Source organism: Artibeus jamaicensis, unplaced genomic scaffold, assembly GCF_021234435.1.
Source record: "Artibeus jamaicensis isolate MK-2021 breed Jamaican fruit bat unplaced genomic scaffold, CSHL_Jam_final contig_3230, whole genome shotgun sequence".
Taxonomy (NCBI): Eukaryota; Metazoa; Chordata; class Mammalia; order Chiroptera; family Phyllostomidae; genus Artibeus; species Artibeus jamaicensis.
In genome coordinates this window covers 1152831-1175698 of record NW_026521764.1, presented here as the reverse complement: position 1 = coordinate 1175698, position 22868 = coordinate 1152831, and positions in this window count along the sequence as shown.

Genomic DNA, 22868 nt, shown 5'->3' with positions numbered 1-22868 from the left:
GAGAGGGAACGCACAGACCTAAGGCATGAGGATTAAGATTTCCAGAACTATGATTATATAGCACGAGGATGTTATATGTAATATATTTGGAATAATGAAGACATGTGTAATCATGATTATATCATTATGAATGCAAAGAAGAGTTTATAGGACAATAAATATGAGTCCACAATTGTAAATAATGAAAGCATGAAGAAATGAGAGCTATTTTTTTGGGCATGAGAATTATGGTGATTGTGTTTCCCTGTAACACCTCCAAGTTTCTTTGTTCTACAAAGAACAATTTCTTTGCAATAATTTTGTATTTCAATTTCAAATGAAAAAGAATCTCAGATTTCCGAATGTGCCCTGTTCCTGTTTGTCCCAGTGTGAAATCCTTACGTGACATCTGTAGGCCGTTGTGTGGTTTTAGTGTATACTCAGGAATCGACCAGGTCTTTTCCCTATGAAAACATATAAAATAGAGCTGTTAATGACGGTAACCGAGGATGGAGATCTTAACATTTTTTAGCTCTTTTTAAAAGTGAAGCCGAAAACAGACTTTGATGTCTAGAGTATCCTGTAATTCTGAGTCATTCCAGTAGATGGCAGTATTGTATTAAACCAGCTCATCATTCGGGCCGGGACGAGAGAAAGATTTTTGGCTGTCTTTCCACAACTCTCCCTCTTCCAGTGGACAACTCACAGGAATGAGGTGAATAATAGAACATTTTCTTTTGTGGTACAATATGGATGGTGCTCATGAGAAAATCTTATTCAAATAAGTAAAGTTTTATTTCTTTGAATATGTGCAGTATGTTTCTATTTGGTAATTCAGGGGCCCATGTGCTCTTATTTATATTAACGGAGTTTGCAAGGTTAACCCTATCTCTCTCCCCACCCCTCGGTTTGACAAACCTTTTGTTTAAAAAAAAAGGGCGGGCTGAGAAACCCGAGCTGTATTTTCATTGCTTTTCTCCCGTTATTACCACTCAGATACAGATGTGGAGGGAGGGATTGACCCCACCCACCTGATTTCCCGTCCTGGGTTCTCCACCCTCTTGGTTGCTCTGAGCCCCCTGCCTCTTGTCTGGAAGAAATGGAGTCAGTAACAGACCCCAGCCCTGTGGATCCCTGGGATGGAGGCTTCCACCTTCACAGTGCGGTGACTCACCCTTCCGAGAGCAGGTGCCTGATAAACGTGGCTGCTGATGTTAAAGTTGGCATTGCTGTAAGACCTGAGTAATTGCTTCAGTCATTCAGTGATCATTTCTGGTCTGGTTGAATGTTCCAATGTTGACTTACGCTGAGATAAGAAAATAGCCTGTAGGTGGGATTTGGTTCAGTTCTTAAAGAACTACGAAGCCCAGTAACTACGTAAAAGTAGTGCAAGTGCTCCAGAGTACTGCCTTCATCAGAAGCAAAGCCCAGGTGGTCATTGCTGCTGGAGCCCCTGGGATGAGAGCAGGGAGTCTGTGTTTGCCCACCATGACCATCAGTCACTCATGACCTTGTATCCAAAATGGATCTTGTCAAATATATGGTGCAAACCACTCATTTTTCAGACACAAAACCTCAAGTCCAACAGGGTTTTTTTTTATTAAAACCCTTTTCTTTTTAAATAGTTTGAAACCTATAGAAAAGTGGCAAAGTTGTGAAGAGAATTCCTGTCTACCCCTCACTCAGCTTCCCTAAGTGTAAACATCTTACGTGGCTGTCGCAGGTTATGTAAGCAAATTAGACATTGGCACAATACTACTCTCTACATCTGCTGACTTGAGTTCTCACTGACGTCCTTTTCATTCCAGAACCCAGCCCAGGGCCCCAGTGGAGTCAGTTGTTGTGTCTTTTCAATCTCCTCCCGTCTGTGACAGTGTCTCTTTCCTAGCCTTGACACTTGGAAGACTTCCAATCAGTTGTTTTGTAGAATGTGCTCCATTCTACAAATTTGTATATTGTGCCCTCTCTGCGCATCATATCAGGGAGTACACGATATTGACTTCTCTTACCACTGGAGGTCATAACCTTGATGGCTGGGTAGGGTGGCATCTACTAGTCTCTCCACAGTAAAATGACCATTTTACTGTATGTTATTCATCGATAGCTTTGCAGAGACATTTTAAGACTATGTAACTATCCTGTTTTTTCTTGAACTTTCACCCACTAATTTTGGCATCTATTGATGTCTACAGGGATTATTATTACTGTGGGTTTTCCCCTATTTCCTCCATCCTTCTACAGCTATTAATTGGATTTCTTCTGTAAAGTTTATTGCCTCCCATTTGTATTTACTACATGTTTTATTTTTAATCAGTGTAGACTCATTAGTATTTATTTTATTCTGTAGGTTATAATATGATATTACTCTTTTTCTTATTTCAAATTATTCCAGCTTTGACCACTGGGGCCTCTTTCCAGTGGGTTCCATGTTCGTTTGACCTGGCCCCGTATTTTTGTCAACATTTCTGCATATTCTGTCTCAGCAAGATATTCTAGGCTCATCTTGTATCTTGCCAGCTGTGATCCTGGAATTAACTACTTCTAGGAGCATGATCCCTTTTGTTGGAAAATGATACTTAGAAAACAAGATCTAAGCACTAGATGTGCTCGTTGACACCAGGCTATTATTGCTTTGAGGCTGCCTCAGCAGGCACAGAGCTTTATGTCTGTATATTAATACGTACCTATGCATACCTCTGTATTTCTGTATCTGTCAGTCTGTTGATCTACACACACATGATTTGAACTGATACTTCTACTGAATCTAATACCACAGGGTTCATTCTTGTTGTAGTTATCTTCCCTTTTCCCAATTTTATATCAGTGGTGTTTTTCTTTAAGAAAAAAAAACAGTTAATTTCAATAATTGTCCAATTTTTCACCTAAGTCATGAATTCAATGTGGAGTATTTGGAAGGTTAGTCTATCAAAGAACATGTGATGTTATTGTAAATGCTACTGTAAATTCATTATAAAGTTTAACATAAAACCATACATTTTTGAGTTTTAAAATTGATACTATGAATACAGACATTGGTGGCACTAGTACAAGGGTGTCATGGTGCAAACAATATTTATTTATTTACACGTATTTACTCAATAAGCTTTTTTCCAGAAAAATTACCAGTTGGAATCATGTCCATTGCTGTTGATCCCATAATAAAGTTTATTGCAGTTTTTAATTTCTTAAGAGTTCTTGGCCTCATCTAGTCTATTATTAGAATGTTAAAAGCTGCAAGAAACATAGAATCACTATTTATACCAAAAGAAACTCTAGTTCATTGCTGAGTGGATGAATCATACCCTTCTGAAATCTGAAATCTGGAGTGTCTTTTTTTTTTTTAAACAAGGGAGATTTGCTGCAACTCTGTGCGCTCAAAATGGGGCTTTAGTTCAGGCGGTTCAAACGCCGCCATCTCCTCGGGTTGATGGAAGCTCGGAGTCCAGCTTCTTCAGAGTGGGGCTTCCACCTCTCACCCCGTGAGAAACTGAAGGTAAAAGTTTAGTAAAACCTGCCTGAGCTGCTTTCATAGGAGCCTACGGTAACAAGCCCCCCAACCACGTTCAGCACTCCCCTCTCCCTGCCTCCTGAATAACAGGAGGGCCAGTGTGAACGGGCCGGGGAGCACGCAGCGCGGCACAGAGCTACTTCGGCCGCTGAGTCACGTTTTACTGGCGCCGTCCCGTCTCCTTAAATAGTGTGGAGAGACAGGCAACGTGGCTGAGAGCTTGCACTTGCTGGCTATTGCGTACACAAGTCTGAAGTCCCAACTCTCGTTGTTATCAGTGCAAAACTGTAGCCTTGGGAGGAAACTCAGTATTTGTGGTCTCTGTGTAAAAATGCCATGTGCTTTAGCTTAAGCTCATAAATAGTTGGCAAGGGGTAAGGACCCTCAGATGAAGTGCACCTCCAAAACAGATCGTGCATCTTCCTGGGGGATTTCCTCGCAAACCCTCGAAGGCCTCTGAATCATGTTGTAGAATTTATTTCCCCCCATCGTTGTTGAGATGCAGTTGACAAAAACACGGTGTGATCTCACTGCTGTGTGAAGCCTAGAAGCGCCAGACTGAGGGGAGCAGGTCGTAGAGCAGTGGTTAGCGGGGCTGGGGCCTGGGGAAGGTGCGGAGAGGCCGGTTCCAGGGCACCAACTTTCCCTTTGAAGAGAAGTAAGTTCTGGGGACCTAACGTGCAGCTTGGTGACTAAGGTTGATAATAATACACTGTATATTTGAAATTGGCTGAGAGAGTAGAACCTAAGTGTTCTCCCCAGACCTAAGGATCGTGGTCATCCCGGCACAGTATGCACCTGTATCACACCATTGTGTGCCTCCGCGCCATACCTCTAGGTGGCGCTGGTGGGGATCCGAAGGTGAGCTGCAAGCCTATGCAAGTCCCAGACCCAAACTGGGCAGGACAGAAAGCATTCAAAATTAGAGGTGGTTTGCTGAAACTGCAGTCTCAGGGAGAACCTTCTCTAAGGCAGGGTATCGTGGAGAAAAGGAGTGAGTCTGGTTTTCTACAGAAGCAAGTGCTATTCCCAAGAATTCCTTCTATGAAATCCAGAGAAGCAACTGCAGACCTTTCTGACAGACCTGTTCTGAAGGGGGGTTCCCCCCCCCAAGACAGCCCATTCCACATGTAAACAGCATTCTTACAGAAACTTTGAGTTGAGATCTGTATCTCGGGAGCTCCCACCCAGCTCGCATGCCATTTGGGGAGGCCACTGGGCCAGGTCTAGCACGCCCCCTTCACAGGACAGCCCTCCAGACACTTGGGGAGGGGGCGGGTAACTTCCACACCTAGTCTTTTCTCTCCGGGCTCCACGTCTCCAGTTCTTCCCGCTGTTCTCCACGGCATCACAGGTGACTCGTCACACTTGCTCTGATTACAGGCTATTTGTCTACATACTCTTTTTTTAAATCCTTACCCAAGGATATGTTTATTGATTTGAGAGAGAGAGAGGAAGGAAGGGAGAGAGAGAGGGAGAGAGAGAGAAACACTGATGTGAGAGAGACATGGATAGGTTGCCTCTGAACACGCCCGGACCGGGGATCCACCCCACAGCGTACGGGGATGGGAGTCGGGAGAGGGAGTATGAGAGGAGGGGGAGGAGGGTAGGGAGGATGCTGGAGTCAACTGAAGAGGATGCTGGCGTACGGGAGGATGCTGGAGTCAACTGAGCCAGCCAGCCAGGGCAGTCCACATACTCTTTTCAGTGTGACATACTCCAGCCATGTGCTTCTATAAGGACAAAGTAGAAACTGAATTAATTTTCTTAGGAAAACACCTCAAATAACTTGTGAATGAGGGGTTACGTTTATCTTGATTTTTTGTTTTTAATTTAATTGTGGTAACATATATATAAAATAAAATGTATGGCCTTGGAAGAGTAGTTCAGTTGGTTAGAGTGGAATACAAGGCATATACTTAAAGCTCATCAATCAGTGTCAGGCAGTAATGCCAGGAAGGGAGACGTGGTTAACAGATAACATTCAAAGAACTAGAAGGGCTCGTTCTGAGTCAGGGTCTGATAGACAGAGTGACAGCAAAGGCCCATAAAACTTTGGGAAAGAAACCCATTTTATGCTTGAGGCCTAAACAGCTAATCTAGATTAACCTGAGGGTATTCTTAGCACAGCAGGACTCCCAGGACTTCATCCTTTTTCAGGCCTGACTGCCCCAGGGAATCACCTGTAACATTATAGGGCTGCACCCCACTTATCTGTCCTTCTTTCAGGCTGGAGTCAGGCCAGGGAAACCAAGTAGCCAAGACAGTAGGAGACTACCTGCAGTGGAATGAGGACTCGGGCTATAACAAAGCTGAGGGGTGAGGGCCCATCCCCCCTTTTCTATAATCCCCTAAGTCCTCCCCTGATGGTCCCTTTGTGACTGTGCCTGTCTAAGGTTGTTCCTCCCTTGAGGAATCTTACCCATCAATGGCTAACCAGTCATCCTCCCAGGCCAAGCAGGGGGATATGAGAGGGAATAAGTTTTTGTCTCCTTAGTGGCTTATGCCCGTAAGGCCTTCTTACTCAGCCTTAGCCACGGGGGATTACAGCTTCTGAAACCAGGCAGGGCGGTTCCCAACAAAACATTTTCTCTCATTCCATAGACCATTTTCACTGTGTTGAATGTGCCTTTGATGCATGAACTTTTTAGTTCTGATGTTGTCCAATTTGTCTGTTTGTACATTTGTTGCTTGTGCTTTTGGTGTCACACCAGGAAATCCTCATCATATCCAATGTTATGAAGGTTTCCCTATATTTTCTTCTCTTAGAAGGAAATATAAGTTCATCTACATGATGTTCTTTAGGCAGCTTGACTCTGTAGGAAAGAAGAAAGGGGATGATAAAGCCAAGAGAGGATTATTTTGAGATAGTCAGAGAAATATATTTATAAGCTAGGAGGAAGATGTCAGAACTGAGGTAGAACCTGAAACACAGAGGAAAGGGATGATGGGCAGGTCAAGGTCTCAGAGATGGTGGAGTCGTGGTTTGGGGGATCAGGGCAGGGGGAGGTGGTTTCTGGAGGCCAGAGAAAAAATGATGTAAGATACCCTGTCAGATGGTGTCTGTCTCCTCTGTGAAGCGTCCCCACATTTCATAAAAGAAGTGGCAGTGGTGTGTGGCGAAGGCCGGGAGATGCTGCTAAGAGGATGGGAGAGGGACCTGATCATGGACACATTAGCAGAACAGCAAAAGCATATTTGGTCAATGGATGTAAATTGATGGTGGTACCAAGCACATGGTTTTACCATGTAAGCTCTAGCTGCAAATCCCCAGGAAATGACTGTGAAGTCGCCCTCTTCATCTTTGATATGCTTCTTGTCTTGAAGTTGACTTTGATATTATAGCCACACCAGGTTTCTTATTGTTTTTGTGGTATATTGCTTTTCATCTTCCATACTTAATTTTTCTCTGTATTTATAGTATTCCTCTCATGAATAGCACAGAGTTGAGTTTTGCTTTTTTTAAATCAATTTCTGCCTTTTACTTGGAGTGTTTAGTTCATCTGCATTTAAAGTATGTTGATATAGTTGGGTTTCATTCAATTACCTTACCACACATCCAGGTAGATACAGCCTCCAGCCCTGGTTTTAGCAGCTCCTCCCTGCCTGGCCTCGGGTCACTGACTTCCTCTTTCTGAGCCCTGGTGTCCCCCTCACCTGTGCAGAGCAGGTGAGGGCTGCCACGAGCATGAAAGACAACATAAAGCGCAGGCACATAGTAGCAGTCTGATAAATTGCAACTGCTATTAAAAGTGTCATTTCAGCAACTCTCCATATTAATTTTTATGATAAAGATCTTCAGCCTGAAAAGAGTTCAGCAACGTTCTATAGACTACTGAATTTTTTTTATTGAGAGGTAAAGTTCATGTCACATAAAAGTAACCACTTGAATGAATAGTTCAGTGGCATTTAGTACATTTATGATACTGTGCAGGCACCACCTCTGGCTCTAAAACATTTTCATCACCCCAAAAGGACACCCTACACTCATTAAGCACTTGACCCTCTCTTTAGCCCTGGTGACTGCCAGTCTGCATCCTATTCTATAGATGTCCTTATCCTGGATATTTCAAATAAATGGAATCGTACAATATTGACCTTTTGTGCCTGGTTCAAGGTTCACCCATGTTGTAGCATGTGTCAGGTACTTCATTCCTTTTTTTGTGGCTGACTAATGCTCCATTATATGGACATACCACAGTTCGTGTATCCATTCATCTGTTGATGGATATTTGGCTTGTTTATGGTCTTATACAACATGATGGATGGGAAAACTCCCAATAGGAAAATATAAAGAAAACCTTTGTCAAACCATAGAATCACAAATGCTTAGAGCTTTAAAGTGCTTCAAGTCTAACCACATTGTTTTTCAGGTGAACCAGGCCTGTGTAGCCTGCAGCAGAGCTAGATTAGAACTCAAGGGCTGGGCTCCTGGCCTTTCCATGAAGTAAAAACTAAGTGAAATTATCTTAGGTAACACCCCTTGAAGGCATCTTATTCAAGTCCCTGTGAACAAAGGAACACGCGCTGAGAGGGACATGTGTGCGTGGTGCTCCTGCCAAATGTGGAAGCAGTAGCAAAGTCGGTTCTGTTTGGGACTGTGCATACTGAGACATCAAAAGTAACAGTCCTGCACATGACTGTCTGAGACTGCTTGGTTCACCTCCCAATGACTCAGCCTCAGGGTTTTCCTGGAAGCAGATCCTGAGAGAAAGGATTCAATTTGAGGACTTTATCTGAGAGAGTGTAGAGAACACACATAGGGGTGTAAAGGAGGAAGAATATAGAAGGGCAGGGTGGGGAGTAAAGTCTTCTCTGTCTAGTCTGCTGCCATGGTGGAAACTGGAGCTTGATCTTACAGGAAATGCTGCCGAACACAAGCAGAATTATCCCTCCAAAGGGGCGAGGGAACCGCGGTGCTTACACCAATTATGCATGCATCGTTGCTTGGTGGCTGCTACCTGAGGAGCTCCCTGACACCCTGGCTGCCATAGCCATGGGCAAAGTGCCTTCTCTGCTTCTGCAAAAATAAGCCTCAGACACAGAGGTGCAGGTCTTGGGCGGTGGCAGTCGGCTGGGGCACCCTGCAAGGTCCGAGGGCCATGGAGTGGGCAAGACAGCCTCCGCAAGAGGCTTCTGCCAAGACCAAGAGCCAGAAAACACAAGAGTATCTGGGTATTCAGTGTATCCTGGGGAATAGTGAGATTAGAGAAAACATATTTTATTTTAAGATTTAAGATCCACGCAAGTTGTGACAATTTCTAAATTTCTTCAAGATCCTTTTCATCTTGGGTCAAGTCTTTAAAAATACAAGCTAGTGAGAAAAGAAGATGAGGGCACTAAAATATTGCCATTAAGAAAGTAAAAGAAAATATATCTCAAAAGCATTTTTGCAAGAAAATACAAAGTATTTTTACAGGTGAAAACCTGCCATTTAAACTTTTCAATCCGTAAACAATGGGAAGAGGTTTAAAGTGGACTCCACAGTGTCACTAGGAAAAAAACGACATCCAATAGAATGAGAACCGCTGGGACCAATTGCAGGCTCTGTTAAATGCTGGCCATCCTGAGAAAGATTGAGACCTCAAGGTCAAGAAAGAAAAAAAAAAGTTCCTAATGGCATTATTCATTGTTTTCCCTAACAGCCAGACTTTTGTTATGTATAGGCTTCACTAAAGAAAGCCATTGTTTTCTTGTGGGGTCCTTTCGTGAACTGACAAAATGAGAGGATTTTTCAGGCCAGGTGGTTGGGCGCCAGACTGTGAGCCCAGAATCGCGCACAAACCAAATGACCCCTGGCTCAGCAAGGAGATCGAGGCAGTCACGTATGAGAAAGTGGGATCCAAGTCTAAAAAGGATTGCTACCTGTTAGAAAAGACTGGCACTTTGTTGATGTCCAAACACCCTTGAGGCTGTAATTAAATTCCTCCTTCCCTTTATGAGCTTACTTCACACCAGAAACAAGAAATATCAGTAGGCACCAGGTACACGAGCTGTCGACGCTAAAGTATGTGGCATTTAGATGAGATTTGAAATGTGACAAGGAAAGTCTCTACACAGCAGCAAGAGAGACCAGGGCAGAGCTCACAGCCTTAGTACTTAACTGAGTACGACCTTGTCCATCGGCACCAAAAAAGGATGACAATACAGATAGGCCTTTGGGAGGAAACACGACGAGGCGGGGAAGTACTGGAATAGAAATCAGGAAAATGGGCCCCCAATCCTGTACTGCTGGGCCACTCGGGTCCATAGGCCTCCATTTTTTCATTCCCAAATTGACAGGTAGGACAGGTAGTTCTGAAGACGTCTTCCCAAAGACATGCGATTCCCAGTTGGTTTTGAAAGCTCAGAAAGCTATTTCTGAAAAAGAGAAAATTTCTGAAAAATGTGGTGGGTTGGTTGATGAATGCACTTAAGTTGCCACTTCCTGGAGGAGGAGGGGTTTAAAGAGGCAACATTAGTGTAGGTGTTAAAAGATGGAGCCAGGCCCTGGCTGGGTGGGTCACTTGTTTGGAGCATCCTCCTGTCCACCAAATAGTTGTGGGTTTAATTCCCAGTCAGAGCACGTACCTAGGTTGTGGGTTCAATTGCCAGTTGGAGCATATATGGGAGGCAACCTGTGTGTTTTTCTCACATTGACATTTTGCTCTCTCTCCCACCTTCCTCTGTCTCTAAAATAAATTAAAAAAAATATATCCTCAAGTGAGGATTAAAAAAAAAAGGTGGGGCCAGACTATCTGCATTCAGATCCTGACCCTGACTTCTTATGTATAATTCTGGGCAAATTGCACAGGTGCTCTGTGACCAGCTTACTTATCTATAAAAAGGTTTAATAATAGTACCTACCCTAAAATATTGTTTTGAGGAATAAATGAATTAATACATGTGGCAGAAAATAATACATGAATGTGCTCACCAGAATGGATTCACTTCTTTTCCTGGGAACCCAAGCTAGACTACATTTCCCAGCATCCCTTGCAGCTTCTCAGGCCATCTGACTGGATTCTGGTCAATGGCGTTTGGGAAAAACTAATGTATGCTCTTTTTAAACTTGGCCACAAAGACCTCCCAAGTGATTCCCCATGGCCATGGGCAGAGTCACTGGACTCTGTTTTTCCCCTACAGGAGAACCTGCAGAAGATTCCAATGTGCCAAGAAAAAAGAAACCTTTCCGAACACTCATCATACTTCATGTGAGAGAGAAATGAGCTTCGGTTATGGTAAGCCTCTGAGATTTGGGGTTTCATGTCACAGAAGCTAGTGAGTTAGACCCTGACAATACAGCATGTCAGACAGGTAGCACAGTGTCTGGCGCAGATCAGGGATGTGAATGTCAAGTAGTGCTCAGACCTGCAGAAGGGACCTGCTGGGGGATAGAACTGCCTGAGCAAATGAATGGCCAGGGTGTTTGAAAACAGTTACCTGGTGTGGCTGGAGGACAGTCCCCTGGAGGAGACTGGGCAGAGATATGTTGGGAGGGGAGGCGTGGTGAGATTATAGAGGGACCCAAGTGCTAGACTAAAGACCTTGGAGGGTGTCCAGGTAACAATGGTGAGCTGCTAAAGGACTGAGAACCGTGCTAACTTTGCCTGGAAAACAACGTTCATGGCTGTAAATTTGAGGTTGTTTTAGTTTGGATGCCCCTCCCCCCACCCCAAAGTAGGCGCTGAGGGAAGACTAAAATGCAAGTGGCTAATTTGGGAGGTGATCTCAGGGAGCACAGTGAGGAGTGAAGCAGTGTCAGGGAAAGGGAGGAAAACCAGAGAAGGGTACGTTAGTGAGCAGGTCACTGCTGTGGGCACCGGGTCTCAGTCACACTGGGCACCCTCGAGGGGGCCCTGACTCAGAATCATCCCACTGGAAGAGAAAAAAGGAAAGAATATACACCTAGGAAGAATGAGGTCTGTTCCCAGGGCACGAATGCCCTAGCCTTGTCAGCCTCACCATGTGCCGACTGGGCTCTCTCTCACAGCCCCAAAATGCCCTCAAGTGAGAGACAAGAAGCTGTTGGCTGAGGGGAACATTGTGCCAATGAGCTTGGGGTTGAGCGGGTGGCCCTGACAGCATCTGTCACATTTCAACCACACCTTCTTCTTCACCCTTCTATTCCTAGGCACCTCCCTTCCCACAGTCTATTTGCAGTTGACTGTGGGGGGAGTATGGTGCTACAATGCAAAAAATGAAGACTTTGGGACCCAGTAAATGTGGGTTCTAATCACCATTAGCTGCGTAACCTTGGGCAAGCTACCCTATCTCAGCCCCGGTTCCCTCATCTAAACTCAACAGGGGGTCATATAGAAAGAATCTAGCAGAGCCAGCTCTTGACTCCTCCCTCTGAGCCCTGGGAGTGTGGGCAGGTGAGGGGTGGAGAGGGCTCTGGTGGTGTGGTAACCAGACCTATTCTTCTGACTTCTGGGGATTTCTTTTCTGGACTGGCTACTCTTGTACAACCTACATTTATGTATTCATTCATATGTTTGGTTTTGCCATTTTCAGGGGAGGCCACCAGGCAGGGACAGGGTGAGGGAGAAAAGACGGGGCTGGACTAGACTTCCCAGGAGCCTGTGCATGGAGGTTTCCTGTTAAGAGCTAAGGAGGCCTGAGTAGGGAAAAAGCCATGGGCTTGAAACCACTGACGTGGTTGAGACACACTCCTGTGATGTGACTCCATGCCCCGCGACCCACAAACATTCACGGAGACCCCAAATCTCACCCTATACTTAGTGTAATCAGATTTCCATAGAAGCTGACATCAAGTCAGCTCGTAGCTGAACCAAGATGGTCCATAAGGACAAAATTTGTGAGCTATGGGAGAGTAGCAGGGAGTAAGGTCTGGGTTTGCGAAAATTATAAGGAGGATGGAAATGGTAAGTCTCTTCTGTACTAGCACGTGACCATAATGTTTGAATTGGTTTATACATAGTAGACAAGTCAGGGAATGAAACCACCAAGATGTGTGTTAGTCAGAGTCCTCCGAGAAGGAGATGCCAAGGGAGGGTGGAACATATAAGAAATTTACCGTGCTTTTCGGATGCACCCCCCAAATTTGGGAGGAATAATGGTTGTTAATGCTGCTGTTGAGTTCTGTTTACATTTACATTGGTGGAATATTATCCTATTTATGTTATTAAATATTTTACGACATTTTTTGCTTCAAAAATTTTTTTCCTATTTTCCTCCTCTAAAACCTAGGTGTGTCTTATGGTCCAAAAAATATGGGTAAGTTCTGGCTGGGTAGCTCAGTTTGTTAGAGTGTTGTCCCAATATTACAAGGTTATGGGTTCGATCCCCAGTCAGGGCACATATGCAACCTATAAATGCATAAATAAGTAGAACGACAAATACATGTTTCTTTCTCCCCCCCCCCAAAATCAATCAATAAAAAAAAAATGTTAAGGAAGTTTCTTAGGAAAAACGTCTGTGACAGAACATGGGGAGGAAGCCGTGAAAGGCTGATTCCCCAAGTGCGGGACGGAAGGAAGGAGGTAGCGATGTCTGGGTGCAGCATCTACACTGAAGTGTAGTTCCAAGGAGAGTGGCAGTGCCACCAGGAAGTGCACCCATGTCTCCTAGGATGGCGCCTGCTCTGTTATCTTCGTCACAAAGAAAGAGGGGACAAGAACGTAACTATGCTTTGTGCTAGTGTCACTAAATGAACACGCATACACACACGTCATCTGGCTGAAAATAGTGACTCATGGAGGAATATACAATGCACATACACACACATGCCTTTATCCTCTTTTTCCTACCCCAGTCCATCTTGTCTGTGATTATATCACACGGTTATGCCATGTCTGTCTAAATTTCTTGATGAAATGTTTAATAATAAGCGTGCCTGTGGCAGTTTCCTGTTTTTGATAATGAGCTATAGTTATGTAAGATGTTGTTACATAAGGTACACCTCCTATTTTTGCAACTTCTGGTTAGTCTATAATTATTTTGAAAGTAAAAGTTTAAACACATGTACAATACAGAATCCCAAACATGAGTAAGCCTACTGGCTTTAAGAACCCAAGTAATCAACAGAAAAGGAAAGCTTTAATTATGGAGGAGGATCTTCAAAAAATACGTGACTGGGTTCTTTGGAAAGAATGTGAATGTGATACCACAACGCAATGGGTCTACACGACTTCGACATTTTACCTCCAGAGACGAGGTTGCACACCTAGCAGAGAACAGGACATCACGCATCACAGTCTTCCCTGTTTTAAGTGCTTGCCGTGGATTGAAAATAACGACTGTAATGCCAAGCACGGCAGGCTTTTGCTGAGACCTTGTCTTATTTGGAGCCGTACGAGCTGCTTCTTGGTGAAAGGAGGAAACAGAAAGTAACTGCAAAAGCAGGTCTGTGTTAAGACTGGAAGGAAGCAAATCAGGACAGTGAGCTGGCTCCCTCTGATGCCGCATTGGTCTTCAGTCGTGATGATTCCACCGCCCCCCCTTCCCCAGGATTGGGAAGCGACAAGTTCTGACCACAGCCATTTCCACCCAGCAAACTCCGTGTCCGTATCCAGGCCAAGGCCTTTGTTTACTTATTAGGAATTTAAGATGTTCCAAACTGGGATACCATTTCTATTGGGGCAGTTGTTTTATTTTCATTACTCCTGAGACTTGCAGGTTTTAATGTTTTATCTGTAACCCTTTTATCTTCAGAGGCCTGTTAAAATTTTAAATGCCTTGAAAGATTACTGCTTGTATATGAAAGGAAGTAAATAGAGATTTTCCAAAATTTGTCATAAATTTCAGTAATTTAAAATGACTTTATCAATATCAAGTCATGAAGCTTAAAGGAACTTTTCCAAACTGTCCATAATAAAGAACAATTTCAATGAGCCATGCTAAAGACTGAAGTATCTTTTCACTCCTTCTATGGGAAATATTACATTATTTCCATATTACAGATGAAGAGGTTATCAAAAAGTAGGTATTCAAAAATATCAGGAACTGTATTACAGGGCTACATCAGACACTTAAAAATACTGTTTTTTCTGTATTTTATGATGTCTGTGGTATTTGCATTCTTAAATTTGTCATTTTATGGTATTTTTCATTCTAAATAGATAATCACTTTTATAACTAATTTTTATTTATAAATTTTATTCTTTTGCACAAATGGGACACCTCCCCAAATTAATCTTTTGCTTAAGGGGGACACACTTCCCAATAAAGTTCAAGTGCCACACAACCTAGATAGGTCCTTGGTAATATTTTCAAAAGTAATAAAAACAAGAAGCACCTTCTGCTGCTTTTCCTTTCTTCCCAATCCCCAGAGTCAGCCATACTTTTAGCTCTGATTCTGTTAGAAATATTCATACTTCTAAATAATGTATTGTACTGCTACTTCTTGATTTATTCAATTTTAGGTATTGTCTGTTTATTTCTTGACAGATAAAAAATACTTCTCTTGCCCTGACGTGCGGGAGGCAACCGCTCGAGGTTTCTCTCACACATCAGTGTTTCTCTCTTTCTTTTCTTCTCTCTAAAAATCACTAAGCATATCTGCAAGTGAGGATTTAAAAAACGTACTCCTCTCTATATTACATTTACTTCTGCTCTTTTACCTTCTCAATATACTTTTATTACTATATTTAGTCAAATAATCAGCACTTATGTCCTGATTCAACAAAGATCGCACCTTGCAGAGCCATGGCGCATTTCCTTTGTGGTACAGCTTTGTGTTGTTGTTGGTTTCAGACAGTGTCTTCCCTTCTATTATTGTGTGTCGTATTAGCTCCTCGGTGGATTCTTCCAGTCTGGACAGCATGCCCTTTATTTCTGAATCAGTCTCTCTCTCTCTCTCTCTCTCTCTCTCTCTCTCTCTCTCTCTCTCTCTCTGTCGCCCCCTCCCCCTCTCATGTGGCACTCCGTGCTGTCTGCTCTGTCATTCAGAAACTCACCTTGGCCAAGTCCTGGAACTGCTGCATTGATTCTATGTGCCTCTTGGCTCTTCTCTACACTTTCCATCCATCTTTCTTTTTGCTTCCAGGAATATTTACTACACCCTATCTTCAAAATTCTTCATCGAATGTGTTATTTTGATGATGATATTCTAAGAACTTTTTACTATTCTAGTATTGTTCCTTTTTCATGGTATTCTGTTCTTACATATTAATATATTAATATATCTTGTATATTAAGATATATCATATTATATTATAATTTTATATAATATATCTTGTATATAATATATGTAACAAGATATACTATATTATAATATATTATATTATATATCTTATATCTTATATATTAGTATAAGAACAGTATGTAATTCTGTTCTTGTATTATCTGTTTGAGGACACGAAAGAAGATTTTAAAAATATCTCTTCTAGTATATTAATTATCTTCTTTCACCAGGGTTGTTTTTCCTGTTGGCTTATTGGAATTTCATGTTGGAGCATTCCTTCAAATGTCTGGAGCCCCTTGTTTTATTGTTTGTATTTAAGTCGAGCCCATATAATGCTGATTGGAAGCTCTGGTGACATGAACCTGACTTACTGGACAGTGGGCTTCCCTGTGGACAACAGAGCAGAGCACCAACATTTCACCTGGGACCCTCAGATGACAGCATGTGGGGTTTTCCCTGAGGCTGTGCAGTCACTCTCTGAGGAAGAAGGTGCTGACTGTCCCCCTCCAGGCTGGATTCCGGGCTGCACAGGTGGAAGGGAGGTAAGTCTGTGGCTCCATCCAACCATACGTCACAAAGTGCTGGAAGCAGCCTCTGTGTTCAGAGCCACGCCTCACTCTGCCCTCAGTCACACCGAGGGCCTCCGAGTCCAAAGACTTTCCAGGTCGTTGAAGTAAGTTGGATCCTTTCCCTTCTCTATCCATCTGTAGATTTTGGCTTTATTCTTCCTCTCTGCTAAACCAGTTACTAGTCATCCATTTGCTGTGCTTTTCCCAAAAATGTGTAGAAGTCACTTGTACATTCCTATCTCCTCTTCCATTCTCTTTGCCCTTGTGGGTTTATACATTGGATTATGACTTCACCATTAGTTTACTGGAGCTTTGATAAGGAGAAGAAAAAAATGACCAATCTAGCATCTTTGACTGAAAGGTTGCTTATCTTTTAGCTTTGCTATGGTGATGTCATATATAGAATTAACAATTTTTGCTGTAGTTAAACTTGTCAACTTTAACATAAAAAAATTTCCTCCAAAACTCACCAGTTATCCAGATAATATTTGCTGATAGTCATTCCTTTCCCTATTAATTTTAAATATAGATTTTTATCGTGCACTAAAGCCCCACATGCATACGGCTCTCCTCCTCGACTAGTCTTTATTTTCTGTACTGACACCAGAACATGGTCCCAAACTAGAATTTTTAATGTTTATGGAGGAAGACACCTACAAAGGCAGAAGTGTGGAGGGTCCTCAAAAGTCAGTGCTTTATTGTATATTATTATTATTATTATTAATGTATATTATCATTATTATTTGCTGCACGATAGGTTACCCTCTAATTTCACAGTTATAAATAGCAAAACATTATTATCCCATGTAGTTTCTGAGGGTCCGAAATCTGGAAGTGGCTCAGCTGGGTTGTTCTGAGTCTGGGTTACTTGTATGGTGAGATCTGCTTCTCAGCTCACCCCTGCACTCGTAGGCAGGTATCTGTTTCACACTGGCGTGGGCCAGGTGCATCAGTTCCTCATCACTGCACGTCCTCCTTGGCTACCTGAGTGGCAGGTGGCTTTTCCCAGAGCAAGCAATCCAAGAGAAAGACAGAGACCATGATGAAAGCCACTGTCTGTCTGTGTTTTTATTGGCTGTTACTTTTGTTGGTGGTTGTGCCCCACCCAGCAAAGCATATTTCTCACTCATACTACACATCTATCGTGGGTGTTGGAGGTCGTGCCCGGCACATTAACCCAGGCTCCGGGCTGATGAAAGCTCCATCCAGCCTCCAGCTTCCAGAGTTGCAGAGCTGGGGAAAAGAAATATGTTGAACCAACATGCCGACTTTAAAAAAATTATTTTTTTACAATTTGAAATAATTATAGACTCACAGGAAGTTGTAAAAATAGTACTGAGTTTTTAACCTTTCTACTCAGCAAACAAGTATCTCTGCCAAAGAGAAAAGTGCTTCTGAGACCCTGAACTCTGAACTCTGGTTATAAAACCTCAGTTAGCTTCACCAAGTCACGCAGTTCCAAGGACCCAGCTCTATTTTCTCAAGCCAGCGGTTCTAAATCTGAAAAGAACAGGAAGATGGACTCACAACCATTAAAACAGAAACTCTACTTAAAACTAACCATGTGACACATCTGTAAATGCACCAGATGGACACAGTAGACACACGTCCCTGACTCAGGATCCCCTGGGAGTTGATGTGTGTCGGACCGTTGATGGGTGAGAAGAGGAACTTCAAGATTTTACTCTTTGTCCATATAGTTGATTTCATGAGAATGTGTTTGTGTTATATCTGTAACTAATGTTTTAAGAAAAATTTTTTTTCTATGTAATCTCCCTCTCTCTTTTTCAAACCAGTTATGTTGGTAGAGTCACATCCATGGAAACATACCTTGAGTTTTTTCTCACTCCCACGTGAAAATAAATCATCAGTGATCCAGTTTCTGCCTGGAATTCTCCAATCGGAAGTCTGGTGGGGGCTTATGGGCCCTCAGTCCCTCAACTTTTCCTACTGCTGTGGCTCCATGTGTCTGATATTGGCATTCACTCAATATCAGACCCATGACTCAAACTTGAGGCCTTCACTCACTTCAGGGACGCTCAGTTACTCAGACCACCTTGACTGTGTGGTTCGGAGGAACCAGGGAGCCGCGTCTGGTCACCTTGCCACCAGCTCAGCGCTCTTTCACCACTGGGTCAGTCGGGGAAACTGGGTCCCTTCCACTAACACACCTTCAGGGGCACAAAGGCTATCTTGTCTCTCCCCAGGAGTCCCCAGCATGCTCTTCTTTGGCTTCCAAATGCTCCTTTGAAATATAACAGAGGAGAGGTGGGGAGTGAGAGTGAGACCAGTCCCAGTTCTGACACCCAATGCAGCGTGTACTGAACTGTAGACCGAGGAGAAGGCATACGCATGGCACACGCACTGCTCACCACACACAGAGTACGTTTCCAAGTTAGATTCCAGAACTTGAGCAGGAAGGAAGTGGCCAGACAGGCCAAGAGCAGATACAGTCCCCTTAGTGCAGCCTCCCCGCATCCTGGAAATCCTCTGAGGAGGATGTGAGGTGACCAGACATGCTGACACTGTGTGAGTGGTCCGGGCACTGAGAAGCCTAATTTTGTGCTGTACTGCTGACCTTTTCATGTTACTCTTCAGGAAGAACTCACCCAAATTTACTGCTTACTGCTTTCCTGTCTCTTAAAGCAAGTGAGCATCTGGAAGGCTTCATTTTCACTTGGAGGATGGTCTAAATCGGTGTCTGCCCCCATCCTCCCGGGGCCCAGGGAAGTCCATTTCCTTGCATTTGCCCTTTCATGACCAGAATTTCTTCTCTCTTTTTGTCATCATCAGTCAGGTGAAAATCTTACGTAAATTATTTGTCTTTTCCAAGAATCAGCTTGGTTTTTACAGATTGCCTTTATTGTTCATTTTATTGGTCATTATTTTTGTCATTATGATTTCCTTGTTTTCTTTGAATTCATTCTATCCTTTTACTTTGTTAAACCTTCACATGAATGCTTAGCTCATTTATACTTGATGAGTCTTGTATTGTGATGAATGTACTTGGAACTATTTATTTCCCTCAAATGTGTCTTTAATGCAGTCTTCCAGGTTGTGGTTGGCTTCAGTTTGAATATTTTAAAATACCTTTCATATTTTGTTTTTTAAATATATTTTATTGATTATACTGTTACAGTTGTCCCATTTTCCCCCCTTTATTCCCCTTCGTCCTGCGTACCCCCTTCCACCCACATTCACCCTTGCTTAGTTCGTGTCCATGGGTTGTACATAAAAATTCTTGACTTCTACATTTCCTATACTGTGTATTTTCTACCTACCATCTATGCTACTTAATCTGTGTACCTTTTTCCCCCTGCCCCCCTGCCCTTCCCTGCTGATAATCCTCCATGTGATCTCCAGTTCTGTGATGCTCTTCCTCTTCTAGCTGTTTGCTTAGTTTGTTTTTATTTTTTAAGTTCCGTTGTTGATAGTTGTGAGTTTGTTGTCATTTTACTGTTCATAGTTTTTGATGATCTTCTTTTTCCTAGATAAGCCCCTTTAACATTTCATATAATAAGGGCTTGGTGATGATAAACTCCTTTAACTTGACCTTATCTGGGAAGCACTTTATCTGCCCTTCCATTCTAAATGAAAGCTTTGCTGGATAGAGCAATCTTGGATGTAGGTCCTTGCCTTTCATGACTTGGAATACTTTCCAGCCCCTTCTTGCCTGTAAGTTTTCTTTTGAGAAATCAGCTGACAGTCTGATGGGAACTCCTTTGTAGGTAACTCCATCCTTTTTTCTTGCTATTTCTAGGATTCTCTCCTTCATTTTAATCTTGGCTAATGTAATTATGATGTGCCTTGGTGTGTTCCTCCTTGGGTCCACTTCTTTGGGACTCTCTGAGCTTCCTGGACTTCCTGGAAGTCTATTTCCTTTGCCAGATTGGAGAAGTTCTGCTTCATTATTTTTTCAAGTAAGTTTTCAATTTTTTGCTCTTTCTCTTCTCCTTCTGGCACTCCTATGGTTCAGATGTAGGAACATTTAAAGTTGTCCTGGAGGTTCCTAAGCCTCTTCTTATTTTTTTTGAATTCTTGTTTCTTCATTCTGTTCTGGTTGAATGTTTCTTTCTTCTTCCTGGTCCAAACTGTTGATTTGAGACCCAGTTTCCTTCCCTTCACTGTTGGTTTCCTGTACATTTTCCTTTATTTCATTTAGCATAGCCTTCATTTTTTCCTCTAATTTGTGACCATATTCAACCAAATTCTGTGAACATCCTGATTACCAGTGCTTTGAACTCTGCATCTGATAGGTTGGCTATTTCTTTATCACTTAGTTGTATTTTTTATGAAGCTTTGATCTGTTCTTTCAGTTGGGCTATATTTTTTTGTCTGGGCATGGGCGTTACATATAAGAGGCAGAGCCTTAGGTATTCACCAGGGTGGGGCAACTACGTCACTGTGTCGTGATGCTATATGTGGGCGACAGGTCCGAGAGGGAACAATGCACTTGTTCAGCACTCTGCCGGCTTTCAGTCACTTCTCCTGCTTCCCACAAGCAAATTGGGCCCTTCTGGTGCTGACTCCCGGGTGGGTGGGCTTGTGTACATTCTAGAACCCTGTGGGTCTTTCCAACAAACTCTCCTGTGAAACTGGGAATTTCTCCCGCTGCCGCCTCAATTCCCACAGGTGTTTTCAGTCAGGGGCTTTGAGGCTTTATTTCCCCACACTGGAACCCTGGTTTTCGGGTCTGTCTGGCTCTCCAGTTGTTTCTCCCTGTTTATCTGCAAGTAAACGTGAGACTGCCTATTCCACCAGCTGCCGCCTTGCAGCAAGTCCTCTCTGCCTGGCTGCCCAACTCTGCCCCTCCTACCGATCTGGATGAATTTGTCTACTTTAACTCCTTGGCTGTTGGACTTTCATACAGTTCAATTTTCTGTCAGTTCTGGTTGTTTTTTGTTTTTAAATTTATTGTTGTCCTTCTTTTGGTTGTGTGAGGAGGCTCAGTGTATCTACCTATGCCTCCATCTTGGCTGGAAGTCCTATTATATTTTGTATTTTTTCTTTGAACTCACAAGTTAGTCACAAGTAAATGTTTTATATCTGTTTTTGGTGTCTTTATATTTCTAGTGTTGATTTCTAATTTGTTTTTGGATTGAGATTAGAGAACATGATTTTGGCTCTGCAAAGAACTGACATGTGCTTATTACCTGGTAGTGGTCAATTCTTAAATATATATTTAGGATACGTGTGTCCTATAACTGCACAAGAGTGTATTGTATGTGCTTCCTAATATTTGTTAAGCTTGATCAAAACATTTTCCAGTGGAAAATATGTTTTAAATCCCCCCCAACTAGCATTATGGATTTGTCAATTTCTAAGTGTAATTCTTAAAAATTTTTTCTTTATATTTAAGATTATTTTGGCAGATACAAAAAAGCACATAATTATTTTTTAAAGATTTTATTTATTTTTATTTTTAGACAGTGGGGAAGGGTAGAAGAAAGAGAAGGAGAGAAACATCAATGTGTGGTTGTGTTGGGTGCCATTACTGGGGACCTGATCTGCAACCGGGCATGTGCCTTGACTGGGAATCAAACCAGTGACCTTTTGGTTTGCAAGCTTATGCTCAATCCACTGAGCCATACCAGCCAAGGCACATATAATTACTATAAATTATTAAGAGATTGTTAAATTAATCCTTAGTGCTTATTATAAACTAAATTGTGCCCCTCCCAAATTTATATGCTGAAATCCTAACCCTTTGTATCTCAAAATATGACTATATTTGGAATAGGGCATCTAAAGAGATAAGCAGGGTAAAGTGAGGTCATGTAGCTAGGCCCGAACCCTACATGACTTGTGGGCTTCCAAAGAGACAGATGAGGACAAGGACATGACACACCTGTCATGACCACGCCACACATGACCAGAGGGCCTGTGAGGACACGCGGAGAAGACAAGATAGCCATCTGCAAACCAGTGCCAGAGGCCTTGGGGGTGGGGCAAACCAAACTTAACAACAACTTAATCTTGGAGTTCTGGTCTCCAGAACTATGGGAAAATAAATTTCTGTGTTTAAGTCACCAAGTCTGTGCTATTTTGTTATGGAAGCCCCAGCAAACTAATACGGTGCTCTTTATCTTTTGTTAATAATGCTTTAGTAGCTTCCTTTTGGTTATTGTTTGTCAGGTATATTATAAAGCTTGGTAAAAAAAAAAAGAACAGATATGTGGCTGTTTAGAGGTGTCATGATTAAATAGATAGAAAAGTTTATAGACTCTTACAAACTTCCTAGAACTTGTATAAGTAAATTTAGCAAGCTGTCTGGACACAGAGTCAAGTTACCACAGTCATTTGTCCGTGTATAGTTTGTACATATATATGCTAGCAGCAAACAGGTGGAAAATCAAGTCTGAAAAACTTAAGTGGCGTTGAAAACCAGTCAATCGACTCTATAAACTGAGAGTCTATGGGTGAGGGTGATTAGACATAGAGTTTAAACAGGTCAGGGAAGTGGGCGCAGGACCCAGCTCTGAGCCGTCTAATATTTAGAGTTTAAAGAGAAGAAGAGGGGCCAGCCAAGGATACTAACAGGAGTTGCCAGTCAGTTAGAGGGGCCAGAGAACACAGTGTCCTCAGAAACTGAGAGGTCATGAATGATATAGCAAAGCAACCATCACTACTGGCCACATAGATGTCTTTGTTAATGCTGACAGAAGCCCAATGAATTTGGGTTCTG